The sequence below is a fragment of the Ostrea edulis genome, chromosome 8 (assembly GCF_947568905.1).
Source record: "Ostrea edulis chromosome 8, xbOstEdul1.1, whole genome shotgun sequence".
NCBI lineage: Eukaryota > Metazoa > Mollusca > Bivalvia > Ostreida > Ostreidae > Ostrea > Ostrea edulis.
The window spans coordinates 20,450,922-20,463,165 of record NC_079171.1 but is presented as its reverse complement, the minus strand read 5'-3'; the positions used below and the strand labels follow the sequence as shown (position 1 = coordinate 20,463,165).

The window sequence follows — 12,244 nt, the reverse complement described above, 5'->3', positions numbered from 1 at the left end:
CCCCACCTCTGGGGTATCCAGGGGTCCATGAGGTTCCTTCTTTTCAAATTTATATACATGTATATACATGTACATATGTCGGAGTATTCGAAAGCGATGCACCTAACCTTGATAAAAGAAAAATGGCATCCAAATCAAAATGGGAATTCTATTAATTAGCGTAAGCGGAAAATTCCGGGAATAGTTGACTGTAATGATAATTAATACCACTTAAATAGTTCAAATTTACAACATTTTGTTCGTCATTTCTAAAGATCAAGTGCAATCGTCACGGATCGGTTGCTGGTGCACTCTCATCTGTTCGTTGATAGTACATAGAGATGCGTTGTACTTAATTAGCTTTAGATTCCTTATAACGGCACGCTAACCCCAGTCACACAGAAGAGGTTGTCGGCTAGCGAAGCCAACAAAACAGAAACGCTATCAATCTCACGCAGAGGATCAAATACTTAGGGTTTAGGGACACCTTACCGATATTTCCTCAAATCTGAGATTTCTCAGAAACGTTAACTCATCAAATTGTTCCACCATGTTCAGGCCTGGAGGTTATAAAACTTTTTAAAGCACGTTTTCATACTCGAATTCCGTGCTCTAAATCATTCTCATATTCAAATGTAGTACATGATCAAGACTTTTCGAGAATACTTCGGGGCTTGCTCAGAGTTGTACTCAAAACAAACATGGCTGAGTTTGAGTACGGTAAAAGATGTATAACCTCCAGGTTAGATGTTCTCAAACTCAAATAAGTCTGAAGATATTTTCTCATATTTAAGTAAGTGTGTAACTAAAATGTGTCAAGACTTAGCTGAGGGAAACCTTGGGACTGGTGGATAGAAACCTTCGATGAAATCTCGCTTTGAAACAGATGTTAGTGTGGTAGATCAGACGAAATGGAGACACCAAGCTGCACGAGATGGCGCCACTAATACTAAATTTTATTGTATGTTTTCAAAGTAAACCGAACAGCTGAAGATCAGTATTAGATTTTCAGTCATTGATAAATAAAATAATTTATTACATAAATAAAATGATGATATGATTCAAGTTATTGGCTAAACAACGGAAAAGTCGTGTCATAAGCAGAATGCAACATGCGTGTAACTATAATGTGATTAAGATAGCATAATTCAATTATTTCATTGAAAGAGGGATGAGGTACGGAACAGTATGTGTGGGTATGTGTGTGGGTGAGTGAGTATGTGTGTGGGTGAGTATGTGTGTGAGTGAGTATGTGTAGGTGAGTATGTGTGTGGGTGAGTATGTGTGAGTGAGTATATGTGTAGGTGAGTATGTGTGTGAGTGAGTATGTGTGTGGGTGAGTATGTGTGTGAGTGAGTGAGTGAGTATGTGTGAGTGAGTATGTGTGTGTGTATGTGTGTTGGTGAGTATGTGTGTAGGTGAGTATGTGTGTGTGTGTGTGAGGATGTGTGAGTGAGTATGTGTGTGGGTGAGTATGTGTGTGGGTGAGTATGTGTGTAGTTGAATATGTGTGTAGGTGAGTATGTGTGTGGGTGAGTATGTGTGTGTGTGAGTATGTGTGGGTGAGTATGTGTGTGTGAGGATGTGTGAGTGAGTATGTGTGTAGGTGAGTATGTGTGTGGGTGAGTATGTGTGTAGGTGAGTATGTGTGTGAGTGAGTATGTGTGTAGTTGGGTGTGTGTGCGTGAGTATGTGTGTGGGTGAGTATATGGGGGTGGGAGTGGGTGAGTATGTGTGTGGGTGAGTATGTGTGTAGGTGAGAATGTGTGTGGGTGAGTATGTGTGTGAGTGAGTATATGTGTAGGTGAGTATGTGTGTGAGTATGTATGTAGGTGAGTATGTGTGTGGGTGAGTATGTGTGTAGGTGAGTATGTGTGTGAGTGAGTATGTGTGTAGGTGAGTATGTGTGTGGATGAGTATGTGTGTGAGTGAGTGAGTATGTGTGTGAGTGAGTATGTGTGTGAGTGAGTATGTGTGTGGGTGAGTATGTGTGTAGGTGAGTATGTGTGTGGGTGAGTATGTGTGTGAGTGAGTGAGTATGTGTGTGAGTGAGTGAGTATGTGTGTGAGTGAGTGAGTATGTGTGTGAGTGAGTATGTGTGTGGGTGAGTATGTGTGTGAGTGAGTGAGTGAGTATGTGTGAGTGAGTATGTGTGTGTGTATGTGTGTTGGTGAGTATGTGTGTAGGTGAGTATGTGTGTGTGTGTGTGAGGATGTGTGAGTGAGTATGTGTGTGGGTGAGTATGTGTGTGGGTGAGTATGTGTGTAGTTGAATATGTGTGTAGGTGAGTATGTGTGTGGGTGAGTATGTGTGTGGGTGAGTATGTGTGTGTGAGGATGTGTGAGTGAGTATGTGTGTAGGTGAGTATGTGTGTGGGTGAGTATGTGTGTAGGTGAGTATGTGTGTGAGTGAGTATGTGTGTAGTTGGGTGTGTGTGCGTGAGTATGTGTGTGAGTATGTGTGTGGGTGAGTATATGGGGGTGGGAGTGGGTGAGTATGTGTGTGGGTGAGTATGTGTGTAGGTGAGAATGTGTGTGGGTGAGTATGTGTGTGAGTGAGTATATGTGTAGGTGAGTATGTGTGTGAGTATGTATGTAGGTGAGTATGTGTGTGGGTGAGTATGTGTGTAGGTGAGTATGTGTGTGAGTGAGTATGTGTGTAGGTGAGTATGTGTGTGGATGAGTATGTGTGTGAGTGAGTGAGTATGTGTGTGGGTGAGTATGTGTGTAGGTGAGTATGTGTGTGAGTGAGTATGTGTGTGGGTGAGTATGTGTGTGGATGAGTATGTGTGTGAGTGAGTGAGTATGTGTGTAGGTGAGTATGTGTGTGGATGAGTATGTGTGTGAGTGAGTGAGTATGTTTGTGGGTGAGTATGTTTGTGGGTGAGTATGTGTGTGTGTGAGTATGTGTTTAGGTGAGTATGTGTGTGGGTGAGTATATGTGTGTGTGAGTATGTGTGTAGGTGAGTATATGTGTAGGTGAGTATGTGTGTGGGGTGAGTATGTGTGTGAGTGAGTATGTGTGTGGGTGAGTATGTGTGTAGGTGAGTATGTGTGTGGATGAGTATGTGTGTGAGTGAGTGAGTATGTGTGTGGGTGAGTATGTGTGTAGGTGAGTATGTGTGTGGATGAGTATGTGTGTGAGTGAGTGAGTATGTGTGTGAGTGAGTATGTGTGTGAGTGAGTATGTGTGTGGGTGAGTATGTGTGTAGGTGAGTATGTGTGTGGGTGAGTATGTGTGTAGGTGAGTATATGTGTAGGTGAGTATGTGTGTAGGTGAGTATGTGTGTGAGTGAGTATGTGTGTGAGTGAGTATGTGTGTAGGTGAGTATGTGTGTAGGTGAGTATGTGTGTAGGTGAGTATGTGTGTGAGTGAGTATGTGTGTGAGTGAGTATGTGTAGGTGAGTATGTGTGTAGGTGAGTATGTATGTGGGTGAGTATGTGTGTGTGTGTGTGAGTATGTGTGTGGGTGAGTATGTGTGTAGGTGAGTATATGTGTAGGTGAGTATGTGTGTGAGTGAGTATGTGTGTAGGTGAGTATATGTGTAGGTGAGTATGTGTGTGGGTGAGGATGTTTGTGTGTGGGGATGAGTGTGTGTGGGGGTGAGTATGTGTAGGTGAGTATGTATGTGTGTGTGAGTATGTGTGGGGGTGAGTATGTGTGGGGGTGGGTGAATATGTGTGTGGGTAGGTGGGTGAGAATGTATGTGTGGGGGTGGGTGGGTGAGTATGTGTGTGTGGGGGTGGGTGGGTAGGTATGTGTGTGTGGGGGTGGGTGGGTGAGTATGTGTGCGGGGTGAGTATATCAGTAACGCTGATCTTGTACACACTCTACAGAACACATCTTTGTTCGCTTGTTTGTAGCTTTGTGAGGAAATACCCATCTTGATTCCAGGGATCAAAAGGTCAAGGCCTAGTAAACGCTTGTGGACACTGATTGCGAGGGGATATACACCCTGCCCTGTGGAGCTCTTGTTCTGTACAGTATTTGACAAGTTGTCAGACAGACAAGGAACGTGTAATTTACCTGTGACGATCAATGATTCTACATACGAAATCAAATACCGATTCCAGTGTTGTGTAAAATACCTGATACACCTAGTGTGGTACAGTGTATATCCTTTATATATCTATATATACATTTCCTGTGTTTTTCCTTTGATATCTATACTAATTGCAATGATAACCAAAGAATTAAGGATTGTTATTTCAAATATCTGTATGCCAAAGGCGACACAAGGTCAATACACGTTATCAGAACACCACTTTAGATCCACGCCTCCTGAACATATGGAGTTACATATAGCACCTGGCAGATTTTGGAGACGAGGTTTATTCATATTGCAATTATCATATTCTTACCATATTTCATTCATTAAATATCGCCGCGGTGGTCTAAAGGTAGATCGTTCGCCCCGCATGCGGAAGGTCGGGGCGACAGACCTAAGTTGCTATTTAAACAGGTATTGATAGTTCTATCGCCAAACGCTCGGCATCAGGTGTGAATATCACGGGTCCTCGGAGATGACCTTAAAAACGGATGTCCCATGTCATAGTAAAAGAACCCCCACTGCTCAATGGCCGAAAGCGCCGAACATAGGCCTAAATTTGAAGCCCCTCACCGATATTGGTGACGTCTCCATATTAGTGAAAAATTCTCGAGAAGGACGTTAAACAATATACAACCAATCATTCATTCATTAAATAGTAAATTATACATTTAGATGAATGAGTTATGCCATTGTATACTGTAAGCTACCCAAGGATAGGGGTTGCTTGTATATTTCTGAATCCTCAGCAGATCCACTCATGTCAGGATAATTCCGAACATCATTAAACTTCAATAAACAATATGTCAGTCACACTTCTCTCCCATTTTTGGTGAAGAATACTAGAAACTTTTCAATTTTAATCTGTATTTATTATGATGAATGAACAAAACAAGGCACAATATAAATCTCTTCATGTGGTAAACTGTATGCACTACGACATGAGACGTCTCCATATGAGTGAAAGATTCTCGAGAGGGACGTTAAACAATATACAATCAATCAAATCACTACGACAGGCTTTATACAAGTGCTGGTTTCTCAGAAATACAAGTTTTCGGTTGTCCAGTGTGGTAGGAGATTTCTAACTGTTAAGTTTTTTTTACTATGATTATTACATTATGAGTAGTCTCACCTTTTTCTTCTAAGAGATTTGAATGTTACCGCCGTTCCAGTTGTAGAAATCTGCCGTAGTAACGTAGCGAGCTTGCTTATATAACCCTCGGTCCTAGACCACATGATAATAGTTAACCAATCAAAATATGCTGCACAGGCCTCTAACCAATCAGTGACTTGTACGGTGGCATCGGCTCCCATACAATTTCCAACACAGAACTACTTTTTCCCGCACAGGCTACCGTACAAGCGCGAAAGGAATATCAATAAGTACCAATAATTAACACTGAGTAACATACATTAAGAAGCTCAATTTGCTAATCTAAACAAGTAAATAAATATCACAATATTTCATGGATGTGGCTTAAACATACTCTGTCTTGTGTGCGCATGAATACAGTTACTAACAACGATACCGTAAACAAATGTAGTTTCTTAAGATACGACTGGTTACATGTAGTATGTAATAAATAAAAATGAATTCTCAACCTCAAATCGTTTAAGAACATTAATTCACATGTTTAAATGATTCACATAGTAAATACTATCTCACAACCATCGTAAATGTCTTCGTCACCAAATCGGAAGTGACGAGTGATACTGCACTCGTAAAAAGATGATGGCTGCCAAAAACATGAAATGTAAATATCCAACCCGACATTCCCCAATATTATTACTAACCTCGTGAAACTAAAACTGGTAATTAGAACAGGAATTATTCAAGGGAACGCACGTAAGTACATGAAATGACTCTCGATTGCTCTAAACTCGTAAATGAATAACTTATCGTAACACGTGTAAACATGAGGCACGTCAAAATATACGAGACCACTTCTGAAGGAATAAATATCGTAATGCACAATACCATGTCACAGATTATCATTGATCCGAACATAGTAGAAAAAAGTAGAAAATCAAGTAACAGGTTACAATACAATCGTCAAATAATTGAGTTAAAATCAAGGCCATGACACAAATTGGCGAACCCTTTAAGCGGCTTCGGTTCGTACCCGAGTACTGTGACCTTTGAACTCTACCAACTCACCAACGAAGGTTAGTATGGTCGCAATATGTCGGTCTTGTAATGACACTGCACATGTGTCAGTTTTCAAACGATGGATGCGATTGGTTCGGGCATTATACATGGGAGTAGGAAGAACATCGCAGTCTTCAACCATACTAACTCGGGTACGAACCGAAGTAGACCTTTGAAAAAGAAAGTTTCTTTCTCAGATTCTCAACCATCGTGAAGTTTCTCAGAATAATGTAATGACACCCAAAAAATCTAGCCAAATCTCGGTAAGTTAAATTCCCTTAGTTTAGGTTTAAATGAAAGTCGATGATAACGAACAGTGATCAATCTCATAACTCATATAAGCAATACAAAGTAGATAGTTGGGCAAACACGGACCCCTGGACACACTAGGGGAGGGATAAGGTGCCTAGGAGGAGTTAGCATCCCCTGTCGACCGGTCACATCCGCCGTCGGCCCTATATCCTGATCAGGTAAACGGAGTTATCCGTAGTCAAAATCAGTGTGCCAAGAACGGCCTAACAATCGGTATGAAACTCGTCAGACAGCATTTGATGCAATGATAGGTTGTATTGACGCACTAGATCGTTATAACGACCATAGAATTTGCAAAATGCTTACTTCAATCGAAACTGTTGAAACCCCTGTACCATCAACTTGTTTGTCAGTAGCTTGCCTCGATTTAAAAACTGACTATACGCAGAACAAGCTCTACCGTATCGAATCAGTTGAGAGATATACACCATATACAGGTGATAATGGAATATTGCTAGATAAATATGGGAAGTTGACGATGGAGAAGCTGAAATCATCCCGTTTGTTATACAGTTGAGTTGTCAGTTTGCCGTTAATGTCACCTTTCAATAAAATATCTAAGTATGAAGCAGAAGTGGACGACTCTGTGGTGTCTTTAGATCTGAGGTCAGATTCTCTAAGGGCGGTGACCATGGGGTCGATTACTCTGTACTTACAGATATCTTTTCTCTCATATGTATTCCAATACGATTCACGTAACAGTAGTTAACCCTCGATGTTATTAGTTATTTATTAGTTATTAATTAGTTAGTCAGTTAGTTATTAATATTCTGTTATCAAACAAGAGTATTTTAGCACCAATATCAATCCACTATTCGGTTATTAACAAAAGGTACTTTAAGTTCTCAATGTTTTGTTATTTTTGTGTTCAAAGCTTGATCAATAGCTAAGCTTATTTTTAGTTCTTAACGTTCAGTTATTAACAAGGTACTTTTAGTGTTTAATGCTTGGTCATTAAGCGATACTAATTTAATTCTTGATTTAGTTATTTACCAATGTACTTTTAGTGTTTAATGTTTGGTCATTAAGCGATACTAATTTAATTCTTGATTTAGTTATTTACCAATGTACTTTTAGTGTTTAATGTTTGATAATTAAGCCAGACTATTTCAATTCTTAAATCAGTTATTAACCAAGATACTTTAGTGTTTACTGCTTGGTCATTAAGTAAGACAATTTATTTGTTTTATTTTTAATTAATGACTTGTTTGTCTAAAAGTTAGCCAAAATTATATCAACCCGTGCATCAATTTCATTTTTTATTTTTTTTTTTTTTTGTTTTTTTGTTTTGTTTCTATCAAGTGTCCTCAAGTTGCACATTTGATATTTTTTTTTCAAATGACGTCCGTCGGTAGAGAAATACCTCAGATTTTCAATGAACTAAGATTGCAAACGCGATATTTCAAACAGCGTCTACCACCTTAAATTTTCAATGAAACTGTGTTGCACAATCAATTGATATTTGAAATGACGCCCACTCAAAGAAAAAATAACTGTACAGAATGTTAATTACCACCGCTACCCAGCATGTACATACAAACGAATCCGCGGACTGAAAATCAATCCGCGCTCATATTTCACGAACATTGCCCAACTGCAATTTGCGTTTGGCATCTCAATCAGAATATGTTATTTCAATTTGCAGTTGGTGTCAATTAAGCTGAGGTTGAAATGAACTCTGATTGTGTATACATTACTAATGTTTGAAAGCTTTCATTTAAACAAATGCAATTATTGTTGATGGATAAAGTGCATCATGGAGACAGGCAAAATAAAGATAATTATAAAGACAAATTAATGAAGTATGTAATTACGATATTAACCAAGTACAACAATTAACATTAAAACTCACGTGTGCAGCTTGAACATCATTTTATGAACCAAGCGATGCCATAACAGAAAATAGAAAAAACATTTCTGATGATGTTGACGGTACCTTCAGAGATTTCTAACCTCAAAAGATCGAAGATGTATAACAATCCTTAGACAGATCAAACACAAAATCCGGCACTTTATGGTAGTCATATCACGTGATATGTTGTCGTAAAACTGAGGTTGGTCGAGAATCGGCAACGATCACGGGTTGATGTATAGTGTTCGTAATTATACGGTTGTCGTACTCTGATGAACAAAATACATGTTATATATCTACATTGTAATCTCAAGCACATATCCTATCATAGTACGCTACAGTAATTGTTGATTCCAGTCCTCAAAGAGTAATAGTAATGAAGATTCTGCGCCGTAATATCGCATGAATAGTGGCCATTTCCAGCTTTAAACTTGTCAGATTCCTTTTAACTCTCGTGAAAAGTACGATATTAATTTAACAAATGTAAGAAAGCCTACAATCTGTGTATGTCGGCAATTAGTGAAACCATATCCTGGCACGTCAAGGGGAAAAAGGAGACGAACCGGAAGTGAAGTGTCTGCTAATTAAGACAATCAAAGTGACAGCTGTTCTCTGTTAATGAGGAGATGATTATTTCTATATCGAAGTCTGAACGAGCCAAGGCGGCAAATGCTCCGAGTCGCAGTGCGTACTTTTTCTTGTTCGTCATAACTTCAGGGTCTTTCAGTCAGACGTTTTACCTTGAAACACAAGAGTGTATGACAATTATCTCGTTAATGATGAAATGTGATACACAAGGATGATACACACATCCTACCAGAAATTCCATCTGCTCTTCATAAATCATCCCTCTCCTATCGATTTTAACACAGTGTCATCTGTATCTGCAGTCTGCATTATACATCGAATTCAGTAAATACTCATCTGTTACCTTTACAAAATGAAAAGCGTAGGTACGGAAACCTGTATCCGGTATAGCTCAATATGCATTTTTATGACATATTGAGGCTATCATTTATTTAAAAATGCCCACCACAAAATGATGATTGCTATTGGATTCAGTCATTGGGTAATATTGGAGTTTTACGAAGAGGCTTACTTTTACAATCGACGGCTGACTTTTACAATCGACGGCTGACTTTTATAATTTAAAGAGGCCAACTCCAAATATGAAAAATTTGGGCGTGGTATTTGCAAAATTCAAAGACTTTACTGCATTCAGTTGTTGCATATATTGTTTAACGTTCCACTCGATAATTTTTCACCCATATGGGGTCGCGGTAGCTCAGTAGTAGAGCGTTCGCTTCGTAACTGGTAGGTCGTGAGTTCGAGCCCCACTCGTGCCATGGCCGCGTCAAGCCTAAGATTGATAGATTTAATATTGTTCAACGTCCCTCTCAAAACTTTTTCACTCATATGGCAAACCTAATGCGTTAGAATAGGTAGTGATTGCTCCTTCGCCAAGCGTTCGGCATTTAGAAGTGAGAATCACGGGTCGTTCAGGTATGACCTTAAAAACGGAGGTCCCGTGCAGCGGCATGCGTTGGCACGATAAAGAACTCTACTACTGCGCTGAGCGCTAAACATAGGCCGGGTCTTCATTTGTGGTACTTCACCTACAGATGGTGACCGCTCAATATGAGTGTAAAATCCAGTAAAAGCAACCGATCAATCATGTGGAGACGCCACTATTGCCGGTGAAGGGCTGCAAAATGTACGCATATGCTCGGCGCTTACAGCCTTTGGGCAGATCTTTACCATGTCACATCTGTTGTGACAGGGGACCTCGGGTTTTCCGGTCTTATCCGAAGGATCGCCCTATTTAGTCGCCTCTTACGACAAGCAAGGGGTATTGCAGAGGACCTATTCTAACCCGGATATTCACGGGGTACGGCATTTCTAAAGGACAAGCACATGTCAAGTGTTTATATCGATATCGATATGTATAGAATATACTAATATACTAGGGAGTAATCGATTTTCGGTTTTGGTGTTTTAACTGAAGCAGTCTGTATATTCATTTCGGTCCAATTTCTGTAGTTGGAGTTGATCCCTTTAAATTGTAAGTCAGCCGTCGATTGTAAAAGTAAGCCTCTTCGTAAATTTGGAGTTTTACGAAGAGGTTGACTTTTGCAATCGACGGCTGACTTTTACAATTTAAAGGGATCGTCTCCAACTACAGAAATTGAACCGAAATAAATACATGTATATAGACTGCTTCCGTAAAAACACCAAAACCGACAATTATGCTTATCAATAGAGTATTGTAAACTCTTTGGCAACTCTTACATTCTCTCTACATTCGTTCGACACTTTCGTAATGCACTACTCATTTTGACCTAATTTAATTAAGTGAAATGAGAAGCTGAGAACACATTACTGTATATCATACATGTAAGCGTACCACAGCGCACTCAATGTAATCAGACGAACTCAAGTTATCCTATCATTTCTTAAAAGTTCTCTACATATTTTATCTTGGGTTTCTGGCTCCCCCCCGCAACAAAGCGACCCCCACTCACCCACTCTTACCTTTGGACGACAGCTGTATACTAGACCCGAAATTTGAAGAGGCTTGTTTATATATTTATGTATATATTTTGTCATAGCTCCGCCTAATTTAAAGAAAACGAACAATGCTACGTCTTTGTACACCTCTTTCGTGTTGAAACTCTATCTAGGTCTAAATGTGAAGACAACCAACACGTGATGTGTATATTGTATACATGTATATCAAGATACACGATAGACTCAACGATATTTGTGGTAAATCAGTTTTCCTTGATTTAGCATCCCCAGTCGACCGGCCATGAGCCCTATGTCTCGATCAGGTAAACGCATAAATACCTTGAAAAGCTTGACTTAAATAGTATGCTTGATTCTGAAAAAAATCCGGCCGAATCAAACTAAGCCGGGTATACCCGGCGACGCGCTATGAATGAAGTGAACCGGCCACAGTACAGTAATGAAAATGTTGACCTTCTATTGTACAAACATAGACATGACCAACATATTTACAAATCATGTCTATTTCACCAGTGTAAACATTAAAAACATTTTGTCTTAGAATAAGCAACTCCCAATACTACTGTCTCCAAGGACGCCAACCTGAGCTTGAAGCCGCCTTCGCCTATCAAACAATAGGCTTACCCGGCGAGATGCTTGTGCAATTCCGGCTCACAATCAAGTGTGTCGCCGGTCATCGCAGATTAACCCAGGTACGTCGGATCGTTAGAATCAAGTATGCTAAAAGAAGCAGATTTACACATGCAGGTTTAAATCGCACTCCCTGGTATACTAATATATACTGTACACTATCGATATAAGCATTTGACATGTGCTTGTCCCAAATGCCGTACCCCGTGGAGGTCTGGTTTAGAATAGGTGAGACCAGAAAAGCCATGCAAGGTCCCCCGTCACGACAGGTGTGGCACGATAAAGATCCCTCTCTGCAAAAATGACATGAGCGCCGAGCATAGGCCTTGATTTTGCAGCCCTTCACCGGCAATGGTAATGTCTCCATACGAGTGAGAAATTCTCAAGTGGGACGTTAAATTCTGTAACGTGTGTCTAGCCGAGCGGTCACTATTTATCTGTGGACACGTACCCGGTTACACCCGGGATTCTGCAGTGCATATGATTTACTGGAATGCCTGTTGTCTACAAGGCAAGAAACGAACTCATTCAATATATTAACGATGATTATTTCAGCCAATTTACCTAATTAATATATTTACTACGATTCGTATTTCAAAATCGAGATATAATTCAACAAGGATTTAACCTAACCCTTTATTCCCCTAAATCCCGGACAATTGACCCTTACCAATGGTTCTGAACACCGAACTGAGGTTCCTTACCAGCTGCTGTCTCCAGCTCACGTTGACACTGGGGTACAGA

At 40.0% G+C, this 12,244-nt stretch overlaps 1 protein-coding gene across 2 annotated transcripts in view; it reads right to left on the bottom strand.

Moving 5' to 3' along the window:
* Positions 1-9,294, bottom strand: part of LOC125661614 (potassium voltage-gated channel subfamily H member 7-like) — a 98,091-nt gene extending 88,797 nt beyond the window's left edge. Inside the window, exons 1-2 of one of the 2 annotated variants that reach the window (XM_056147118.1) lie at positions 9,162-9,215; positions 8,345-9,084 (exon numbers count right to left, since the gene is read on the bottom strand). The gene's annotated coding sequence lies outside the window, so the exon portion shown is untranslated. Of the gene's footprint in view, positions 1-8,344 lie in introns of both variants that reach the window. The other variant, XM_056147117.1, reaches the window with a different exon arrangement.
* Positions 9,295-12,244: the final 2,950 nt, after the last annotated feature.